The 21,029-nt window shown below is 39.5% G+C and overlaps 1 protein-coding gene and 1 non-coding gene across 15 annotated transcripts in view; both read left to right on the top strand.

Annotated features, from left to right (window-relative positions):
• KIF21A (kinesin family member 21A) overlaps positions 1-21,029 on the top strand; it is a 186,204-nt gene that overhangs the window by 35,160 nt on the left and 130,015 nt on the right. The gene's annotated exons all lie outside the window — the stretch shown is intronic.
• Positions 2,789-2,895, top strand: LOC113893883. The gene has a single exon (XR_003511396.1). It is a non-coding gene; the product is annotated as a U6 spliceosomal RNA (small nuclear RNA).

Genomic DNA, 21,029 nt, shown 5'->3' with positions numbered 1-21,029 from the left:
AGATGATACCACTCTAATGGCAGAATCTGAAGAGGAACTAAAGAGCCTCTTGATGAGGGTGAAAGAGGAGAGTGAAAAAGCTGGCTTAATACTCAGCATTCAAACAGAAGGGGAAAAGATGGAAGCGGTGACAGATTTTATTTTCTTGGGCTTCAAAATCACTGGATGGTGACTGCAGCCACGAAATTAAAAGACACTTGCTCCTTGGAAGGAAAGCTATGACAAACCTAGACAGAGTATTAGTAAGCAGAGACATCACTTTGCTAACAAAGGTTCATATGATTAAAGCTATGGTTTTTCCAGTTGTCATGTGTGGATATGACAGTCGGACCATAAGGAAGACTAAGTTCCTAATAACTGATGCTTTTGAGTTGTGTTTGGGAAGACTCTTTTGAATCCCCTGGGCTGTAAGGAGATCAAACTAGTCAATCCTAAAGGAAATCAACCCTGAATGTTCACTGGAAGGACTGTTGCTGAAGCTCCAGTACTTTGGCTACCTGATGCAAAGAGCTTACTCATTGAAAGCGATTCTGATGTTGGGAAAGATGGATGCAAAAAGGAAAAGTGGAAGGCAGAGGATGAGATGGTTAGATAGTATTATCAACTCAATGTATATGAATTTGAGCAAACTTTGTGAGACAGTGGAGCACAAAAAGAGCCTGACATGCTGCAGTCTATGGGATTGCAAAGAGTTGGACATAACTTATCAACTAAAAAACAGCAACAAAATAGGAACATACATATCAATAATTACTTTAAATGTAAATTGATTAAATACTTTAACTAAAAGACCTGTACTGGCTGAATGGATACAAAAACAAGACCCAAATATATATATATATATGTACCGGGGTCCAGCCCTGGCAGGATCCAGGGAATCCCTCAGGATGACAGCGTCAGCGAGAGAGAGAGAAAAAGAGAGAGAGAAAGAATGACACGGGGAGACCAAGCTCTGATGAACCCGGGTCTGCAGCTTTATTTTCAAAAGGAGCTTTTATACCCTAAGTTACACATTTCCAGAAGTGAAAGATACAGAGTCATGCGGAGTCAGCTCAACATTACATCAGTTTGATCTTCATCAGGACCAGGATGTTTTTTGCATACCTTTCCATTTACAAGGCTCTTTGTGTTAAGTACATTATCTTCTGGCCCGGAGGCCTATTAACATTTTATGACCTTTTTCTGATAAAGGTTGGTTAACCAGAAAACTTGTTTTCCCTTAAAGTGTTTCTTCTTTATTTTTCTAATCTGTGTCTCCCTCAGAAAGTATTGAATAAAGTTACATTCTTATGGAGCAAAGGTGCAGTGAGTTACAACAAAGAAAGAACTTATTAACTCAAGGGTCTTATGTTGCTAGTGCCAAGGCTACTGCTTTTTTTCTCACATTCCAACTATATTAACTAATGCACTCCCAAGCGCACATTGGATAAGGGATAAGGAAACTTGGTAGCAAACATTGGCTCAACAATGCAATATTATTCTAATAAAGCTTTTTTATCGCTCAAAGGTTATGCTTGGGGTGTTGTGAACAATCATATGCATTAGTTGCAAGAGTATGGATAAACCTGCCAAGCAAGCTAAAATGCTAACAGAGGGGTTAGAATTGAAAGCTCCTTTCAAGCCCAGGAGACTTATTAATTAGAAGCCTAAGTTGATTTTCTTCAGAGGAAGGTGGTCGGAGATAGCCCCCTGTTAATGTCAGAAGAGTTGGTGAAAGGCATAATATAGTAAACAGTAGACAGACAGACTTTGGTTTCGGGGTCGATGCTCGAGCATGTCCAGGGAGTCCCTCGAGTCCTGATCCGCCTTGCCTGTAAGGTCTCTTCTGCATGACCTTGTCATGGGTGGGATCTCCTGTGCTGGCTCCCAGCATATATATATATATAGTCTATGAGAGACCCAGTTCAGACCCAGGGACACCTACAGACTGAAAGTGAGTGGTTGGCAAAAGATATTCCATGTAAATGGAAATGAAAAGAATGATGGAGTGGCAGTACTGATATCAGTCAGAATAGTCTTTAAAGTAAAGATTGGTAGAAGGGGACAAGGTAGGCCACTACATAATGATTAAGGGATCAATCCAAGAAGAATATATAGCAATGGTAAATATTTATGCACCCTACATAGGAACACCTCAATACATAAGGCAAATGCTAACAGCCATAGAAAGGGAATTCACAGTAACACAATAATAGTGGGGTACTTTAATAATAGTGGGGTACTCCACTTACACCAACATCCAGAGAGAAAATAAGAAGAAAGAAGCTTTAAATTACACACATTAGAACAGGTAGACCTAATTGGTATTTATAGGAAATTCCATTGGAAAGCAGCATAACACACTTTCTTCTGAAGTACATGTGGAACAGTCTCTAGAATAGATCACGTTTTGGGTCACAAATAAAGCCTCAGTAAATTTAGGAAAACTGAAATCATTTCAAGCATCTCTTCTGACCACAGTACTATGAGATTAGAATCAATTACTGGGGAAGAAAGTGTAAAAAAGCACAAATACTTGGAGGCTAAACAATATGCTAAATAAGAAATAAATAAATTTCTAAATAAGAAATAACTGAAGAAATCAAAGAGGAAATTAAAAAATACTTAGAAACAAAGGAGAGTGAAAACATGACACTCCAAAACTTACAAAAGGCAGCAAAAGCATTTCTAAATGTGACATTTATAGCAATACAATCTTACCTCAAGAAACAAGAAAAATCACATATAGACAACCTAACCTTACTCCTAAAGCAAGTAGAGAAAGAAGAACAAACAAAACCCAAAGTTGGTGCTCGCTTCAGCAGCACATATACTAAAATTGGAATGATACAGAGAAGATTAGCATGGCCCCTGCGCAAGGATGACACGCAAATTCGTGAAGCGTTCCATATTTTTTGAACATAGGCAAAACACTCTCTGACATACATCACAGCAGGATCCTCTATGACCCACCTCCCAGAATATTGGAAATAAAAGCAAAAATAAACAAATGGGACCTAATTAACCTTAAAGGCTTCTGCACATCAAAGGAAACTATTAGCAAGGTGAAAAGACAGCCTTCAGAATGGGAGAAAATAATAGCAAATGAAGCAACTGACAAACAACTAATCTCAAAAATATACAAGCAACTCCTACAGCTCAACTCCAGAAAAATAAATGACCCAATCAAAAAATGGGCCAAAGAACTAAATAGACATTTCTCCAAAGAAGACATACAGATGGCTAACAAACACATGAAAAGATGCTCAACATCACTCATTATCAGAGAAATGCAAATCAAAACCACTATGAGGTACCATTTCACACCAGTCAGAGTGGCTGCGATCCAAAAGTCTACAAATAATAAATGTTGGAGAGGGTGTGGAGAAAAGGGAACCCTCCTACACTGTTGGTGGGAATGCAAACTAGTACAGCCACTATGGAGAACAGTGTGGAGATTCCTTAAAAAACTGGAAATAGAACTGCCTTATGATCCAGCAATCCCACTGCTGGGCGTACACACTGAGGAAACCAGAAGGGAAAGAGACACGTGTACCCCAAAGTTCATTGCAGCACTGTTTATAATAGCCAGGACATGGAAGCAACCTAGATGTCCATCAGCAGATGAATGGATAAGAAAGCAGTGGTACATATACACAATGGAGTATTACTCAGCCATTAAAAAGAATACATTTGAATCAGTTCTAATGAGGTGGATGAAACTGGAGCCTATTATACAGAGTGAAGTAAGCCAGAAGGAAAAACACCAATACAGTATACTAACGCATATATATGGAATTTAGAAAGATGGTAACAATAACCCTGTGTACGAGACAGCAAAAGAGACACTGATGTATAGAACAGTCTTATGGACTCTGAGGGAGAGGAAGAGGGTGGGAAGATTTGGGAGAATGGCATTGAAACATGTAAAATATCATGTATGAAGCGAGATGCCAGTCCAGGTTCGATGCACTATACTGGATGCTTGGGGCTGGTGCACTGGGACGACCCAGAGGGATGGTATGGGGAGGGAGGAGGGAGGAGGGTTCAGGATGGGGAACACATGTATACTTGTGGTGGATTCATTTTGATGTTTGGCAAAACTAATACACTTATGTAAAGTTTAAAAATAAAATAAAATTAAAAACAAACAAACAAACAAACCCAAAGTTGGCAGATGAAAAATAATTATAATGATCATAGCAGAAATAAATGAAATAGAGATGAAGAAAATAATTGTGAACACCAGTGCAACTAAAAGCTGTTTTTTTGAGAAGATAAACACAGTTGATAAGCCTTCAGCCAGACTCATCAAGAAAAAAAGGGAGAGGAATCAAGTTACTAAAATTAGAAATCAAACAGAAGTTACAACTAACACCATAGACATACAAAGGATCATAAAAGACTACTATCAGTAACTATATGCCAATAAATTGGACAACCTATGATAAATGATCTAATTCATAGAAAAGTACAACATTCCAAGACTGAATCAGAAATAGAAAATATGAATAGACAAATTACAAGCAGTGTGATCAAAGTCTTCCAATGAACAAAGGTTAAGAACCAGACGCCTTCACAGGTGAAACATTTAGAGAAGAGTTAACACTTACCCTTTTGAAACTCTTCCAAAAAACTTTAGAGAAAAGAACACTCCCGCTCATTCTAGAAGGCCATCATCACCCTGATACCAAAACACACAATGAAAACACAAAAAAAGAAAATTTCAGGCCAGTATCATTAATGAACATAGATGTTAAAATTCTCAACAAAATATTGCTAAACAGAATCTAACAACGCATTAAAAGGATCGTACACCATGATCAAATAGGATTTATCCCAGGGATGCAACGATCAGTATCTGCCAACTAGTCAGTGTGATTGTTGTTGTTCAGTCATGTTCAACTGTTTGTGACCCCGTAGACTGCAGCACACCAGGCTTATAACACATCAACAGACTGAAGAATAAAAACCATATGATTATCTCCATAAATGCAGGAAAAACTCTGGACAAAATTCAACACCAGTTTATGGTAAGAACTCTACAGAAGGTGGACACTGAGGGAACCTATCTCAACATAATAAAAGCCACATGTGACAAACCTATAGCAAACACTAATCTCAGTGGTGAAAAACTGAAAGTAGTTCCTGTAAAATCAAGAACAAGGCAAAGGAGGTTACTCTCATCACTATTATTCAATATAGTTTTGGAAGTCCTAGCCATGACAAGCAAAGATAAAGAAATAAAAGGAATACAGGTTGGCAAAGAAGTAAAACTGTCACTGTTTGCAGAGTGCCATGAAACTACGCATAGAAAATCCTAAAGATGCCACCAAGAAAACTACTAAAGCTAATCAAGGAGTTTAGTAAAGTCACAGGATACAAAATTAAAACACAGAAATCTCTTGCATTCATTATACTAACAATGAAAGATCAATTAGTGAAAGTGAAATTAAGGAAATAATCCCTTTTACCATTGCAACAATAAAAATTACATACCTAGGAATAAATCCACTTAAGGAGATGAAAGACCAGTACACAGAAAACTATAAAATTATGCTGAAAGAAATGAAAGATAACACAAAGAGATAGATCTACCATGTTCTTGGAGTAGAAGAATCGATATTGTGTAAATGACAGTAAGGGAATCCCTATGAAATGATCAATGGAATTTTTCACAGAACTACAAAAAAAAAAAAAAAAATTAGTTAGTGTGGAAACACAAAAGACCTTGAATATCAAGAGCAATCTTGAGGGGGAAAAAAACAGAGCTGGAAAAATCAGGCTCCCTCAGTTCAGAGTATACTACAGGGTTACCGTAATCAATCCAATATGGTTCTGTCACGAAAACAGAAATATAGATCAGTGGTACAATACAGAAATCCCGGAGATAAACCTATGCACCTATGGTCACCTAATCTATGACAAAGGAGTCTAGAATATACAACTGAGTAAAGATATCCTCTTCAATTAGTGGTGCTGGGAAACTGGACAGCTTTATGTAAAAGAATGAAATTTAAACACTCAATAACATCTACATGAAAATAAAGTCAAAATGGATTAAAACCTAAATGTAAAGGTGGACACTGTAAAACTCTTAGAGGAAAACATAGGCAGAACAGGCTTTGACACAAATTGCAGCAAGATCTTTTTTGATCCTAGAGTAATGAGAATAACCCCCTCCTTCAAAAAAAAAAAAAAAAAAAAACAGGACCCTATTAAACTTAAAAGCTTTTGCACAGCAAAGGAAATCATAAACAAAACAAAAAGACAAACCTCAGAAAGGGAGATGATATTTGCAAACAAAGCAACTGACAAAGGATTAATCTCAAAAATACACAAAGAGCTCAGGCAGCTCTTTCTGTATATAAAATTTAATCCAATCATAAAATGGACAGAAGACCTAAATAGACATTGCTCCAAAGGAGACACACAGATGGCCAAAAAACACATGCAAAGATACTCAGCATCACTAGTCATTAGAGAAGTGTAAATCAAAGCTACAATGAGGTATCACCTCACACCTGTCAGAATGGCCATCATCAGAATCTATAAACAACAAATCCTGGATAGTCTATGGAGAAAAGGGAACCTTCTTACATGGTTGGTGGTACAGCCACTATGGAGAACAGTATGGAGGTTGCTTAAATGGTGAAAAATACATTTTTATATGAAAAAAATTGAAAAAAGATGAAAAATATAAAAAAAGATGAAAAATAGAGCTGCTATTTGACTCAACTATCCTAGTACTGGGTATATACCCAGAGAAAACCATAATTCAGAGAGACACATGCACCTGTGTTCATTGCACCACTATTTATAATAGCCAGAATATGGAAAAACCATATGTGGAGTCACCTATCCAAACCAGGATATGGAAACAGCAGGTCCATCAGCAGAGGAATGGATGAAGAAGATATATGTAATAGGATAGTACTCAGTCATAAAAAGAAACATTTTTATGTGGAGGTGTGGATGGACCTAGAGTCTGTCATACAGAGTGAAGTAAGTCAGAAAGAGAAAAACAAATAGCATACATTAACTCATATATGTGGATTTGAACAAATTGGTTTATACGATCTTATTTACAAATCAGAAATAGACACACAGACATAAAGAACGGGGTTATGAGATGAATTGTGAGATTGGGATTAAGATAAATACACTATTGATACTATGAATAAAATAGATAACTAATAAGAATCTACTGTATGGCATAGGGAACTCTACTGACTGCTCTGTGGTGACCTAAATGGGAAGAAAATCCAAAAATGATGGGATATATGTATACATAGATGGGAAACAGTCGAAACAGTGTCAGACTTTATTTTTTTCGGCTCCAAAATCACTGCAGATGGTGATTGCAGCCATGAAATTAAAAGATGCTTACTCCTTGGAAGGAAAGTTATGACCAACCTAGATAGCATAATAAAAAGCAGAGACATTACTTTGCCAACAAAGGTCTGTTTAGTCAAGGCTATGGTTTTTCCAGTGGTCATGTATAGATGTGAGAATTGGACTGTGAAGAAAGCTGAGCACCGAAGAATTGATGCTTTTGAACTGTGGTGTTGGACAAGACTCTTGAGAGTCCTTGGACTGCAAGGAGATCCAACCAGTCCATTCTAAAGGAGATCAGTCCTGGGTGTTCGTTGGAAAGACTGATGTTGAACCTGAAACTCCAATACTTTGGCCACCTCATGCAAAGAGTTGACTCATTGGAAAAGACCCTGATGCTGGAAGGGATTGGGGCAGGAGGAGAAGGGGACAACAGAAGATGAGATGGCTGGATGGCATCACCGACTCGATGGACATGAGTTTGGGTGGACTCTGGGAGTTGGTGATGGACAGGGAGGCCTGGTGTGCTGTGATTCATGGGATCAGAAAGCGTCGGACATGACTGAGCAACTGAACTGAACTGAATAGCTGATTCACTCTGCTGTACATTTGAATCTAACACAACATTTTATACTTCAATAAAAAATTTAAAAAGCCAGCTGATTCATTGATTGTTTCAACAAACATTCATTGTTTGTTGTTTTGTAATATCATAAAAATAGGTCAAAATTTAGTAAGATTTGAAAACCTACAGGTACTGCTGCTGCTGCGTCACTTCAGTCGTGTCTGACTCTATGCGACCCCATAGACAGCAGCCCACCAGGCTCCTCTGTCCCTGGGATTCTCTAGGCAAGAATACTGGAGTGGGTTGCCATTTCCTCCTCCAGTGCATGAAAGTGAAAAGTCAAAGTGAAGTTGCTTAGTCGTGTCCGACTCTTAGTGACCCCATGGACTGCAGCCTACCAGGCTCCTCCATCCATGGGATTTTCCAGGCAAGAGTACTGGAATGGGGTGCCATTGCCTTCTCCAACAGGTGCTAGTATCATATAACAAAGTATAATCATGACTGAACAAAATTGTATCCACTTGATAATTTTATGCCATCTTAACATGGTTTTGGCCTTCCCAGGTGGCGCTAGTGGTAAAGAACCAGGCTGCCAGTGCTGAAAATGCAGGAGACCTGGAGGAGGAAATGGCAACCCACTTCAGTACTCTTGCCTGGGAAATCCTATGGACAGAGGGACCTGGTGGGCTACAGTCCATGGGGTCACAGAGATTTGAACATGACTGGGCTACTAAACACACACACATGGTTTTAGTATTATTAGATGTTATGTTCATGTTTAATATTTTTTTCCACAATTTAATACTGTAGTAGTTTTTCATTACTCTGTCCGTTGTCATTGTGTCTTCTGGTACTTACGTTTTTAAAATTTTTCTTCTTTTCACCTACCTCTGGTTGTGGCCAAATCTTGTTGCTTCTTTCTCATTGGTGTCTCTCATACTTTTTCTCCTTGCCAGTCCTTAGTGATTCACATTGTGATTGCTCTAGTTCTGGTCTTTACTGCTTAATGACTGACCTTTTGCTATGGCTTTTTTCTCTAATGATTGTAGTAACTAACATTTGTATGACTCTTTGCAGATTGAGAGTAAATCCTCATTGCTGTATATGCTAAGCTGCTTCAGTCATGTTCAACTCTTTGCGACCCTGTGGACTGGAGTTTGACAGATTCCTCTGTCCATGGGATTTTCCTGGCAAAGAATACTGAAAGTTAAGTTAAGTTGGCTCAGTTGCGTCCTACTCTTTGCGACACTGTGGACTGGAGCCCACCAGGCTCCTCCGTCCATGGGATTCTCCAGGCAAGAATACTGGAGTGGGTTGCCATTTCCTTCTCCAGGGGATCTTCCCGACCCAGGGATCGAACCCAGGTTTCCCACGTTGCAGGCAGAAGCTTTAACCTCTGAGCCACCAGGGAAGCCCCTATGACATCTTCCAGGGTATCTTCTCAACCCAGGGATTGAACCAGTGTCTCTTCCATCTCCTGCACTGGCAGGCGGGTTCTTTACCACTAGTGCCACCCAGGAAGCCAATTAGACACCTTCTAATCAGCTTGTTTTTTTTTTTTTTTCTCCTGTTTTAAAGATGACAAAACAAAGACTCTGAAAGTGTCAGAATAATAAAGGAACAGGGACTAGAGCCAGGTTTCCTAAGATCAATCACATGCTCTTCCTATTATGCCCTCTGCCTTATATTACACCCCTCTCTAATCTGTTTCATTGCCATTAGATTCAGTTCAGTTCAGTTCAGTTCAGTCGCTCAGTCGTGTCCGACTCCTTTCGACCCCATGAATCGCGGCACGCCAGGCCTCCCTGTCCATCACCAACTCCCGGAGTTCACTCAGACTCACGTCCATCGAGTCAGTGATGCCATCCTGCCATCTCATCCTCTATCGTCCCCTTCTCCTCCTGCCCCCAATCCCTCCCAGCATCAGAGTCTTTTCCAATGAGTCAACTCTTCGCATGAGGTGGCCAAAGTACTGGAGTTTCAGCTTTAGCATCATTCCTTCCAAAGAAATCCCAGGGCTGATCTCCTTCAGAATGGACTGGTTGGATCTCCTTGCAGTCCAAGGGACTCTCAAGAGTCTTGTCCAACACCACAGTTCAAAAGCATCAATTCTTTGGTGCTCAGCTTTCTTCACAGTCCAACTCTCACATCCATACATGACCACAGGAAAAACCATAGCCTTGACTAGACAGACCTTTGTTGGCAAAGTAATGTCTCTGCTTTTGAATATGCTATCTAGGTTGGTCATAACTTCCCTTCCAAGGAGTAAGCATCTTTTAATTTCATGGCTGCAGTCACCATCTGCAGTGATTTTGGATCCCCCAAAAATAAAGACTGCCACTGTTTCCACTATTTCCCCATCTGTTTCCCATGAAGTGATGGGACCAGAGCCATGATCTTCGTTTTCTGAATGTTGAATTTTAAGCCAACTTTTTCACTCTCCTCTTTCACTTTAATCAAGAGGCTTTTTAGTTCTTCTACACTTTCTGCCATAAGAGTGGTGTTATCTGCATATATGAGGTTATTGATATTTCTCCCAGCAATCTTGATTCCAGCTTGTGCTTCTTCCAGCCCAGCATTTCTCATGATGTACTCTGCATATAAGTTAAATAAGCAGAGTGACAAGATACAGCCTCGACGCACTTCTTTTCCTATTTGGAACCAGTCTGTTGTTCCATGTCCAGATCTAACTGTTGCTTCCTGACCTGCATACAGATTTCTCAAGAGGCAGGTCAGGTGGTCTGGTATTCCCATCTCTTGAAGAATTTTCTACAGTTTCTTGTGATCCACAGAGTCAAAGGCTTTGGCATAGTCAATAAAGCAGAAATATATGTTTTTCTGAAACTCTCTTGCTTTTTCCATGACCCAGTGGATGTTGGCAATTTGGTCTTTGGTTCCTCTGCCTTTTCTAAAACTAGCTTGAACATCTGAAAGTTCACTGTTCAAATATTGCTGAAGCCTGGCTTGGAGAATTTTGAGCATTACTTCACTAGCGTGTGAGATGAGTGCAATTGTGCAGTAGTTTGAGCATTCTTTGGCATTGCCTTTCTTTGGGATTGGAATAAAAACTGACCTTTTCCGGTCCTGTGGCCACTGCTGAGTTTTCCAAATTTGCTGGCATATTGAGTGCAGAACTTTCACAGCATCATCTTTCAGGATTTGAAATAGCTCAACTGGAATCCCATCACCTCCACTAGCTTTGTTCGTAGTGATGCTCTCTAAGTTCCACTTGAATGCACATTCCAGGATGTCTGGCTCTAGGTGAGTGATCACACCATCGTGATTATCTGGGTTGTGAATATCTTTTTTGCACAGTTCTGTATTTTTGCCACCTCTTTTTAATATCTTCTGCTTCTGTTAGGTCTATACCATTTCTGTCCTTTATTGAGCCCATCTTTGCGTGAAAGTTTCCCTTGTTATCTCTAATTTTCTTGAAGAGATTTCTAGTCTTTCCCATTCTGTTGTTTTCCTCTATTTCTTTGCATTGGTCGCTGAGGAAGGCTTTCTTATCACTTTTTGCTAGTCTTTGGAACTCTGCATTCAGATGCTTATATCTTTCCTTTTCTCCTGTGCCTTTCGCTTCTCTTCTTTTCAGAGCTATTTGTAAGGCCTCTTCAGACAGCCATTTTGCTTTTTTGCATTTATTTTCCATGGGGATGGTCCTGATCCCTGTCTCCTATACAGTGTCACAAATCTCAATCCATAGTTCATCAGGCACTCTATCTATCAGATCTAGTCCCTTAAATCTATTTCTCACTTCCTCTGTATAATCATAAGGGATTTGATTTAGGTCATACCTGAATGGTCTAGTGGTTTTCCCTACTTTCTTCAATTTAAGTCTGAATTTGGCAATGAGGAGTTCATGATCTGAGCCACATGAGCTCCTGGTCTTGTTTTTTTTTTTTTTTTTTTTTTTGACTGTATAGAGCTTCTCCATCTTTGGCTGCAAAGAATATAATCAATCTGATTTCGGTGTTGACCATCTGGTGATGTCCATGTGTAGAGTCTTCTCTTGTGTTGTTGGAAGAGGATGTTTGCTATGACCAGTGCATTTTCTTGGCAAAACTCTATTAGTCTTTGCCCTGCTTCATTCTATATTCCAAGGCCAAATTTGCCTGTTACTCCAGGTGTTTCTTGACTTCCTACTTTTGCATTCCAGTCCCTTACAATGGAAAGGACATCTTTTTTGGGTGTTAGCTCTAAAAGGTCTTGTAGGTCTTCATAGAACCCTTCAGCTTCAGCTTCTTCAGCGTTACTGGTTGGGGCATAGACTTGGATTACTGTGATATTGAATGGTTTGCCTTGGAAATGAACAGAGATCATTCTGTCATTTATGAGATTGCATCCAAGTACTGCATTTTGAACTCTTCTGTTGACCATGATGGCTACTCCATTTCTTCTGAGGGATTCCTGCCCACAGTAGTAGATATAATGGTCATCTGAATTAAATTCACCCATTCCAGTCCATTTTAGTTCACTGATTCCTAGAATGTCGACATTCACTCTTGCCATCTCTTGTTTGACCACTTCCAATTTGCCTTGATTCATGGACCTGACATTCCAGGTTCCTATGCAATATTGCTCTTTACAGTTCAGACCTTGCTTCTATCACCAGTCACATCCACAGCTGGGTATTGTTTTTGCTTTGGCTCCATCCCTTCATTCTTTCTGGAGTTATTTCTCCACTGATCGCCAGTAGCATATTCGGCCCCTACTGACCTCGAGAGTTCCTCTTTCAGTATCCTATCATTTTGCCTTTTCATACTGTTAATGGGGTTCTCAAGGCAAGAATACTGAAGTGGTTTGCCATTCCCTTCTCCAGTGGACCACATTCTGTCAAACCTCTCCATCATGACCCGCCAGTCTTGGGTGGCCTCAGGGGCATGGCTTAGTTTCATTGATTTAGACAAGGCTGTGGTCCTAGTGTGATTAGATTGACTAGTTTTCTGTGAGTATGGTTTCAGTGTGTGTGCCCTCTGATGCCCTCTTGCAACACCTACCGTCTTACTTGGGTTTCTCTTACCTTGGACGTGGTGTATCTCTTCACGGCTGCTCCAGCAGAGCGCAGCCATTGCTCCTTACCTTGGATGAGGGGTATCTCCTCACTGCCACCCCTTCTGACCTTGAACTTGGAATAGCTCCTCTAGGCCCTCCTGTGCCCCAGCAGCCACCGTTGCTTGGAGGTGGGGTTGCTCCTCCCTGCCGCTGCCCCTGGACTCGGACGTGGGGTAGCTCCTCTCGGCCGCCGCTCCTGACCTCGGACGAGGGGTAGCTCCTCCCAGCCGCTCTAAGTGCGCTGGTCGCAGCCTCACTGCTTTGAACACATTTGTAGTTATCTCTGTCTTCTTACTCTTGTATATCTCGACTCATAGAAGTTGTTACTTAGCACATTATCAATACCTCAAACTCTAGGACAGATCTGTTCTTAAACACTAGGTCATCCTGAGCTCCAGTGGCTCAGAAGGTCAGTTTTGTCTTATCTTTCTAATTTTTAATTTCTAATATTTAGTATAGACATAAATTTTTTTGGTGGATGAATTGAGTCTTTATTACTAGGTTTTCAGTAGCTTGATTCCAGGAATTGAATGCTGCCTTGATCACTGCTTCAGTATTTTGTACTCTGTCTTGTTGATCCATATGTCTTAGTTATTGCCTTTCTTTGCTGCTTGCTGCTGCTGCTGCTGCTAAGTCACTTCAGTCGTGTCCGACTCTGTGCGACCCCAAAGATGGCAACCCACCAGGCTCTGCCATCCCTGGGAGTCTCCAGGCAAGAACACTGGAGTGGGTTGCCATTTCCTTCTCCAGTGCATGAAAGTGAAAGTGAAGTCGCTCAGTCGTGTCCGACCCTTAGCAATCCCATGGACTGCAGCCTACCAGGCTCCTCCGCCCATGGGATTTTCCAGGCAAGAGTACTGGAGTGGGTTGCCTGTGCCTTCTCCGTTCTTTACTGCTTGCTGCTGCTAAGTCACTTCAGTCGTGTCCGACTCTGTGCGACCCCATAGACGGCAGCCCACCAGGCTCCCCCATCCCTGTTTAGTTCATCATTAAACTGTCTCTTGAAGTAACTTCAACAAAAGCAACACTTCTATTCACAGAATGTTTAGCACAGACTCCTGTAAGCAGTTGTTTTGTTTTATTCATAACTGGATCACCAGTGTCTAGGTGGTAGTGCTGGTGGTGGTGGTGGTGGTGGTGGTGGTAGTGGTGGTGGAGCATGTTCTGCCGTGTTGGACTCTGTGACTCCACAGACTATAGCTCCTCAGGCTTTTTAGTCCATGGAACAGTGATTAATTCAGAAGAGATATCCAGTATATATTTGTTGACTGACTGTATAACTTTTTGTTATAAAATAAATGTTTGTAATTGAACCTCTGATTCCTGTCAACATATGTGGACTATATCTGCTTAGACTTGTGCCTATTGCTTGCCCTCGTTCTTGCTGTTGTTCTCTGCCTCCTGCTAGGCTTACTTATGTATCTGCCTACATGCAATGAATTTTTTTCCTGTTGTGTGGTGCTGCCGGCATCCCCTGATTATCAAGTCTTCATGGATCTATTTTGGTCTTTAGGTCTTATGTTTAGCTGTGTGTGTTAGTGCTCAGTAGTGTCTGACTCTTTGTGACTCCATGGGCGGACTGAAGCCCACCATGCTCCTCTGTCCATGGAATTCTCCAGGCAAGAATACAGGAGTGGGTTGCTATGCCCTTCTCCAGGAGATCTTCCCAACCCAGAGACTGAACCCGGGTCTCCTGCATTGCAGGCAGATTCTTTACCGTTTGAGCTACCTGGGAAGCCCTATGTTTAGCTGGATTAAATGTTTACCAAGCCTGTGTAGAATTCTTTAAGATCTGTTTAAAAGCTTTTTAATTTTTTTTTTTTAAAGAATGATTTTCTGTGTTTAGAATATACAGTTGTCAACCAAATATCAGCTAGATCTTTTGATAATAAAGTCACCAGACAGTGTTGTAATAGCAATTAATGGTCTCATAGTGATCATTTTTAGTCTGCATTCTGTACAGCTGTACTTCTCTCATTGAACAAATGTGGGGGAGAAGAGAATTAAAAAGGACAGTTGAGTGAAACATAATCTTTATATTAGTGTCCCTAGCAATAGAAAGAATAATTATGTCTAAATCTTTAAATAAAATATCTTAAGTCTATGGAAAGATTTAGAATTTTTCTGCTATATGTAAAGAAAAAGAAAATATCAATTCAAATATCCCTGCTTTTTATTTTAAAGGAGGTTGAGCCATCCAAACCAGGCCCATAAAGTTTGTGCCAAATTTTAATTTACAGTGATACAAAAGGATAATCTTATAAATTTTAGTCAATCTGTTATATATACCATGTTTTCTTTTAAGGTTCTTATAGAGTAGATATTTAGTTAAACTCGAGTACATCTGAACCCTTTATAAAATCAAGCATACAGTATGTTTAAGCCCAATTTGTAGGTGTTAATGCAATAGTCTTATTAGCTTTAACAAATAGGTTTATTATTTGGTTGTATGACATTTTGTTGATTTTATCTGTCAGGACAATCAAATTTCTTCCTATGGGAAAATGATTTTATGAAATAATTACATTTTAATATAGCCTTAATTCTATATGTTGCATTTAATAGCCTTAATTATTATTATAACAATAAAAAGGAAATGCTGCTGCTAAGTCACTTCAGTCATGTCCGACTCTGTCCGACCCCATAGATGGCAGCTCACCAGGCTCCCCTGTCCCTGGGATTCTCCAGGCAAGAACACTGGAGTGGGTTGCCATTTCCTTCTCCAATGCATGAAAGTGAAAAGTGAAAGTGAAGTCGCTCAGTCATGTCCGACTCTTAGCGACCCATGGACTGCAGCCTACCACACTCCTCCATCCATGAGATTTCCCAGGCAAGAGTACTGGAGTGGGGTGCCATTGCCTTCTCCAAAAAAGGATATAGTCCACATATATTTTTGTATTCTGTTATGTGTATGATTTTTTTAGTTTTACCACCAGTTTTGAAGTAATCTGAATTAGTTATTCTTTGTAGGACTTCAGAATTATGATCCATCAGAATTGAATTTTTTCTCTTAGATCAAAGAGAGGTATGACCGTGGGCATCTGTCTGGACACACTTCTTCCTTATCCCTGAATAACCTGCCTGGCCAAAGGGACTCTGGGATTAGATGTTGATGTTTTCTTTGAGTGAAATAGCATTGAATAGTGGAGAAGGCAATAGCACCCCACTCCAGACATACAGGCAACAACTCCAGTATTCTTGCCTGTAGAATCCCTTGTACAGAGGAGCCTGGTGGGCTAGAGTCCATGGGGTGGCAAAGAGTTGGACACGACTGAGCAACTAACAACTAAACTAACAACTAAACTGAGCAATTGAATTTCAGTTTCAGCTTTCAAAAAGAGTGACTGTAACGCCTAGGATTTCAAATTTCAGTATTTCAGTCACTTGAGAGTTATTTAAAATGCAGGTTTTAATTTAATAGTGGCATGAGATCTGAGACTCTGCATTTCTAACAAGCTCTCCCAGCTGATGGTCATGTTGCTGATGCATGAGTAGCAAGTCAGAAGGTATAGATTATAGCATTAAATAACTGACATTGTTATTGAAAAATTAGTGTTTATACATGTGAAATATTTTTAGAGTACTTCAAGGTAAGAGGAAATTGAAGGCTAAAGGAGACATGGACAATATTTAGTTTAAAAGTGAGGGAAAGTTGAGATCATTAGGAACTGCTTCATGGTAAAGACAAGGTTAAAAGCTGGGCCATGAAGGCAGACAGGAATTGGTGAAAAGGCAAAAGGGAAGGCTTTATATAGAACAGAGCAGTGTTAAGGACAAAGATGAGTCTGAATGAGGGCAGTGACATTTGAGCAAGGAGAATCATTGTCCCTCTCTTTCTCTGTCCTTTCAAGCTTCTGATATACAAGAGCTTGTTGCAAGGGGGAGGGGGAGAGGGAGCTTTGTAATTTAATTGTCCATATTTAGGAGTTTTAGAGTTTTGTGTTATTTATTTCTAGTTTAGTTCCACTGTGATCAGAGAATATATAATTTGTGTGATTTCAGTTCTCTGAAATTTGTAGAGACTTGCTTTATGACCCAGCAGATGGCCTGTTTTGGTAAAGGTTACATGCATATATAAGTGTGTATTCTACAATATTCGCCTTTAGTGTTTTATAAATATCAAATAAGTCAAGATAACTAATAGCATTACTTAAGTCTTCTAATTCTTTGAGTGAGTGAGTGAGTGAGTGACAGTCACTCAGTCGTGTCCAACTCTTTGCAAACCCATGGACTATAGCCTGCCAAGCTCCTCTGTCCATGGAATTCTCCAGGCAAGAATATTGCAGTGGGTTGCCATTTCCTTCTCCAGGGGATCTTCCTGACCCAGGGATCGAACCGAGGCCTCCTGCATTGCAGGCAGATTCTTTAGCATCTGAGCCACCAGGGAAACCTCTAATTCTTTACTGTTTTTTAAAAATGTGCTTGTTTTACTAGTTACTAAGAAATGTGAACTAAGATTCTTCAACTGTGATAATGAATTTGTTGATTTTGCTTGTTCTGTCAATTTTTGCTTTTTTATAGTTAAAGTCATATTATTGGGTGGAAGCATTCAGGCTTATTTTATTTTCTTTTTTATAGAGCCTTTTACTAGTTTTCTACTACTGCTGTAACAAGTTGCCACAAACTTAGTAGCTTAAAACAGTGAATTTATTATCTTCCTGTTCTTGGGATCAGAAGTCCAAAATAAGTTTCACTGGGTAGAAACCAAGGTGCTCCAGAGGCACTAGAGGGGAATTCCTTTCCTTGCTTTTCCTAGCTTCTGCTGTTGTAATCCTTATATTCCTTGACTCATTGCCTTTTCTCTATCTCCAAAGCCAGCAGAATAGCATCTTCAGTCTCTTTATATATATATATTTTTATATATATATAAATAGTTATTTTAAGATCCTCCTAGCTAGCTCCAACATCTTGATCATGTGTTGATTTGTTTCCATTATCCATTTTTTCTCTTGATTATTGGCTACATTTCCCTTCTTCTATTCATTTCTTGACATTATTGATTTCATGCTAGGTATCATATGTAAAAGACTAGTAGAAGATTTTTCTTTGAAATGGGCACAGAATTAGGAAAGATTGAAAATCATTGTGAATAGTATAGTGTAGGAACACAAGGACACTGGCTTATTGCTTGTGAAGGACCTGAGTAGGGAATATTTATTAAAATAAATAGTAGAGACAAATTGTGGGATTTTGTCTAAAGTTGCTGAGAGACTGAGTAAACCGTGACATTGAGTTAGTTACTCAATTTCATGGTGCTTTGGTTTCTTCATTAAAATGACATAATTACACTATCTGTCTCACAGAGTTATTCTGAGGGTTAAATGAGCATGTCTGCAGGACAGTAAGTGTTCAATTTGTTGTTCATTTGCTAAGTCATGTCTGACTCTTTGCAATCCCATGGACTGCAGCACACCAAGCTTCCCTGTCCTTTACCATGTCCCAGAATTTACTCAAACTTGTGTCCATTGAGTCAGTGGTGCCATCCATCCATCTCATCCTCACCTCATCCCCTTCTCATTTTTCTCAGTCTTTCCCAGCATCAGGGTCTTTTCTAGTGAGTTGGCTCTTCACTTCAGGTGGCCAGGGTATTGAATCTTCAGCTTCAGGATCAGTCCTTCTAGTGAATATTCAGTGTATATTCCCTTTAGGATTTACTGGTTTAATCTACTTGCTGTCCAAGGGACTCCTAAGAGTCTTCTCCAGCACCACAGTTTGAGAGCATCAATTTTTTATCACTTAGCCTTCTTTATGGTCCAACTCTCACATCTGTACATGACTACTGGAAAAAGCATAGCTTTGACTATACAGACCTTTGTCACAAAGTGATATCTGTTTTTTAACATGCTGTCTAGGTTTGTCATAATTTTTCTTCTAAAGAGTAAAGTCATGGCTATAGTCACCACAGTGATTTTGGGGCCACCCCCCCCCCCCCACCAAATAAAGTCTGTCATTGTTTCCATTTTTTCCATTATGTGTTGGCTATTATTTCCTTGAGAACTGAGGGTGGAGTATTGGATTTGGTTACATGATAGTCATTAGTGTATTTGTCAAGTGAGTTTTTAGTGCATGATGGTGACAAATGCCTGAATGGAGGAGATTCAAGGGAGAATGAGGAATAAGAGACTAGGAATTGGCCACTGTTTTGAGATTGCTATAATGGGAATTAGAAAAATGTGGTAGGCATAGGAAGGCATGAAGGTAAGGGATGAATTTAAGATATGATAATCATAATTATAATCATAGTAATCTTCACAGCAACTCTATAAAATAGGTACTATTTTTATTCCCATTTTATCTGAGGCATAAAGATAGGAATGCAATTATAAAATGTTTGTATGCTGAAAGTGACCTCATAGGGAGGGAAGAATGCAGGAGTTGAAGGGATATTTCCAGGAATAAAGTTTTCAAGTAGGTGAGAAATGATGGAATGCAGCCTGTATGTGGAGAAATTGACCTTTGATAGGAACAAGGAATGTGCATTCATTTTAACAGCAAAGTATGTGTGTAGATTTGGGAGTGGAAAAATACTTAAGAAATATTCTGACAGCTTGTGTTTCTCATTGAAATAAGAAACAAAGGGATCAGCTTAGAGTAGGGTTGGATATGTTGGAGAAGAAATGGTTATTTTGTGCAGTGCATAACTTAGGTATGGATGAACATGCTGATAGTGCTAAGGGTTTAAAGTGGGGATTGTGGATACTGGAGAGAAAAGGGAGATAAGGAACTCAATATCTTTGAGAAGGAATAAAAGGTAAATGAACCTGATGAAGCCAAGAAAAGGGTAAGACAGTCTTTTCCCTTGAAAGCTTAAAGTCTACCTACTAAGTTAAGTGATCCATACCTAAAAGAATACATAAGCAAAAGATAAATGCTAGATAGATTACCTAGATCACAGGCTTTGTCCCTTCAAGGGAGAGAGTGAACACTTTGGGCAACATGGGTAGCTTTAGTGGGAAATGATCATAGGGCATTAAAGTGTGTGTCGATGCCAACAGGATAAACATTTAGCATTTCTGGTTTCAGTGAAAGTGAAAGTTGCTCAGTCCTGTCTGAATCTTTGTGACCCCATGGACTATATACAGTCCATGGAATTCTCCAGGCCAGAATACTGGAGTGGGTAGCCTTTCCCTTTTCCAGGGCATCGTCCAAATCCAGGGATCAAATCCAGGTCTCCCGCATTGCAGGCGGATTCTTTACCAGCTGAATCCCAAGGGAAGCCCAAGAATACTGGAGTGGGTAGCCTGTCCCTTCTCCAGCGGATCTTCCCAACCGAGAAATTGAACTGAGGTCTCCTGCGTTGCAGGTGGATTCTTTACCAACTGAGCCTATTGGTTTCAGTACTGTGATGTATTCACCGAGTCTTTGAATTCCTTGTCCGTGGATTGTACTTCCTGTGTAGTTGGGTAGATAGAAACATTGATTTGTACATTTTCTTCTGAAGAAAATACATTTCAGTCATGCTTAAAGGAAATATAATCATATTGTAATGAACTTGAATTAAATTATTTTCATGTTATATACCAAATATATTGCTTGGAGATTTGTTGAAATTAGAAAATATTTTTTAGGTTTTTTTTTTTTTTTTTTAGGAGGGCAGGATGATGTTAGGGAGTAAAGGAATAATTTTTTTAACAGGCTATTTTCTGTAGCTTCAGGTTTCTGTTAGAACTTTCAGGAGTGTTTTTTCAGTATTCTAAGCCTTCTTTGTCACTTGAACAAGAAGAGTGGCCAGGGAAGAAATATTTAGAAATGTACTTTATATATGAAATAAAGAAAATATCTTTGTATACAACATGAAATATTAATTACAAAATTAAAATGATAAGGTTTGTACCTGTCTTGTTACTATTTTGTCCATTATTTGAGTAAATTTATTATTTTTCTAATTGCACATTTTTTCCCCTTATGGCCTACTTAAGAATGACCAGCTCCACGTTGTTAGCCATTTCAGTGAACAGGAGGCCCTCTGTTTCAAACAGAGAAACGTCTGTTAGTGAGAGACATGCAGAAGTAATATAGGGCCTTTCTTCATAGTTTGTTTTGGAACTTTATATACACTTTTATAAAGCAGCTGCAGGGAGAAGTGTGTATAGGT

Source organism: Bos indicus x Bos taurus, chromosome 5 (assembly GCF_003369695.1).
Source record: "Bos indicus x Bos taurus breed Angus x Brahman F1 hybrid chromosome 5, Bos_hybrid_MaternalHap_v2.0, whole genome shotgun sequence".
Taxonomy (NCBI): domain Eukaryota; kingdom Metazoa; phylum Chordata; class Mammalia; order Artiodactyla; family Bovidae; genus Bos; species Bos indicus x Bos taurus.
This window is presented reverse-complemented; position numbering and strand designations above follow the sequence as displayed.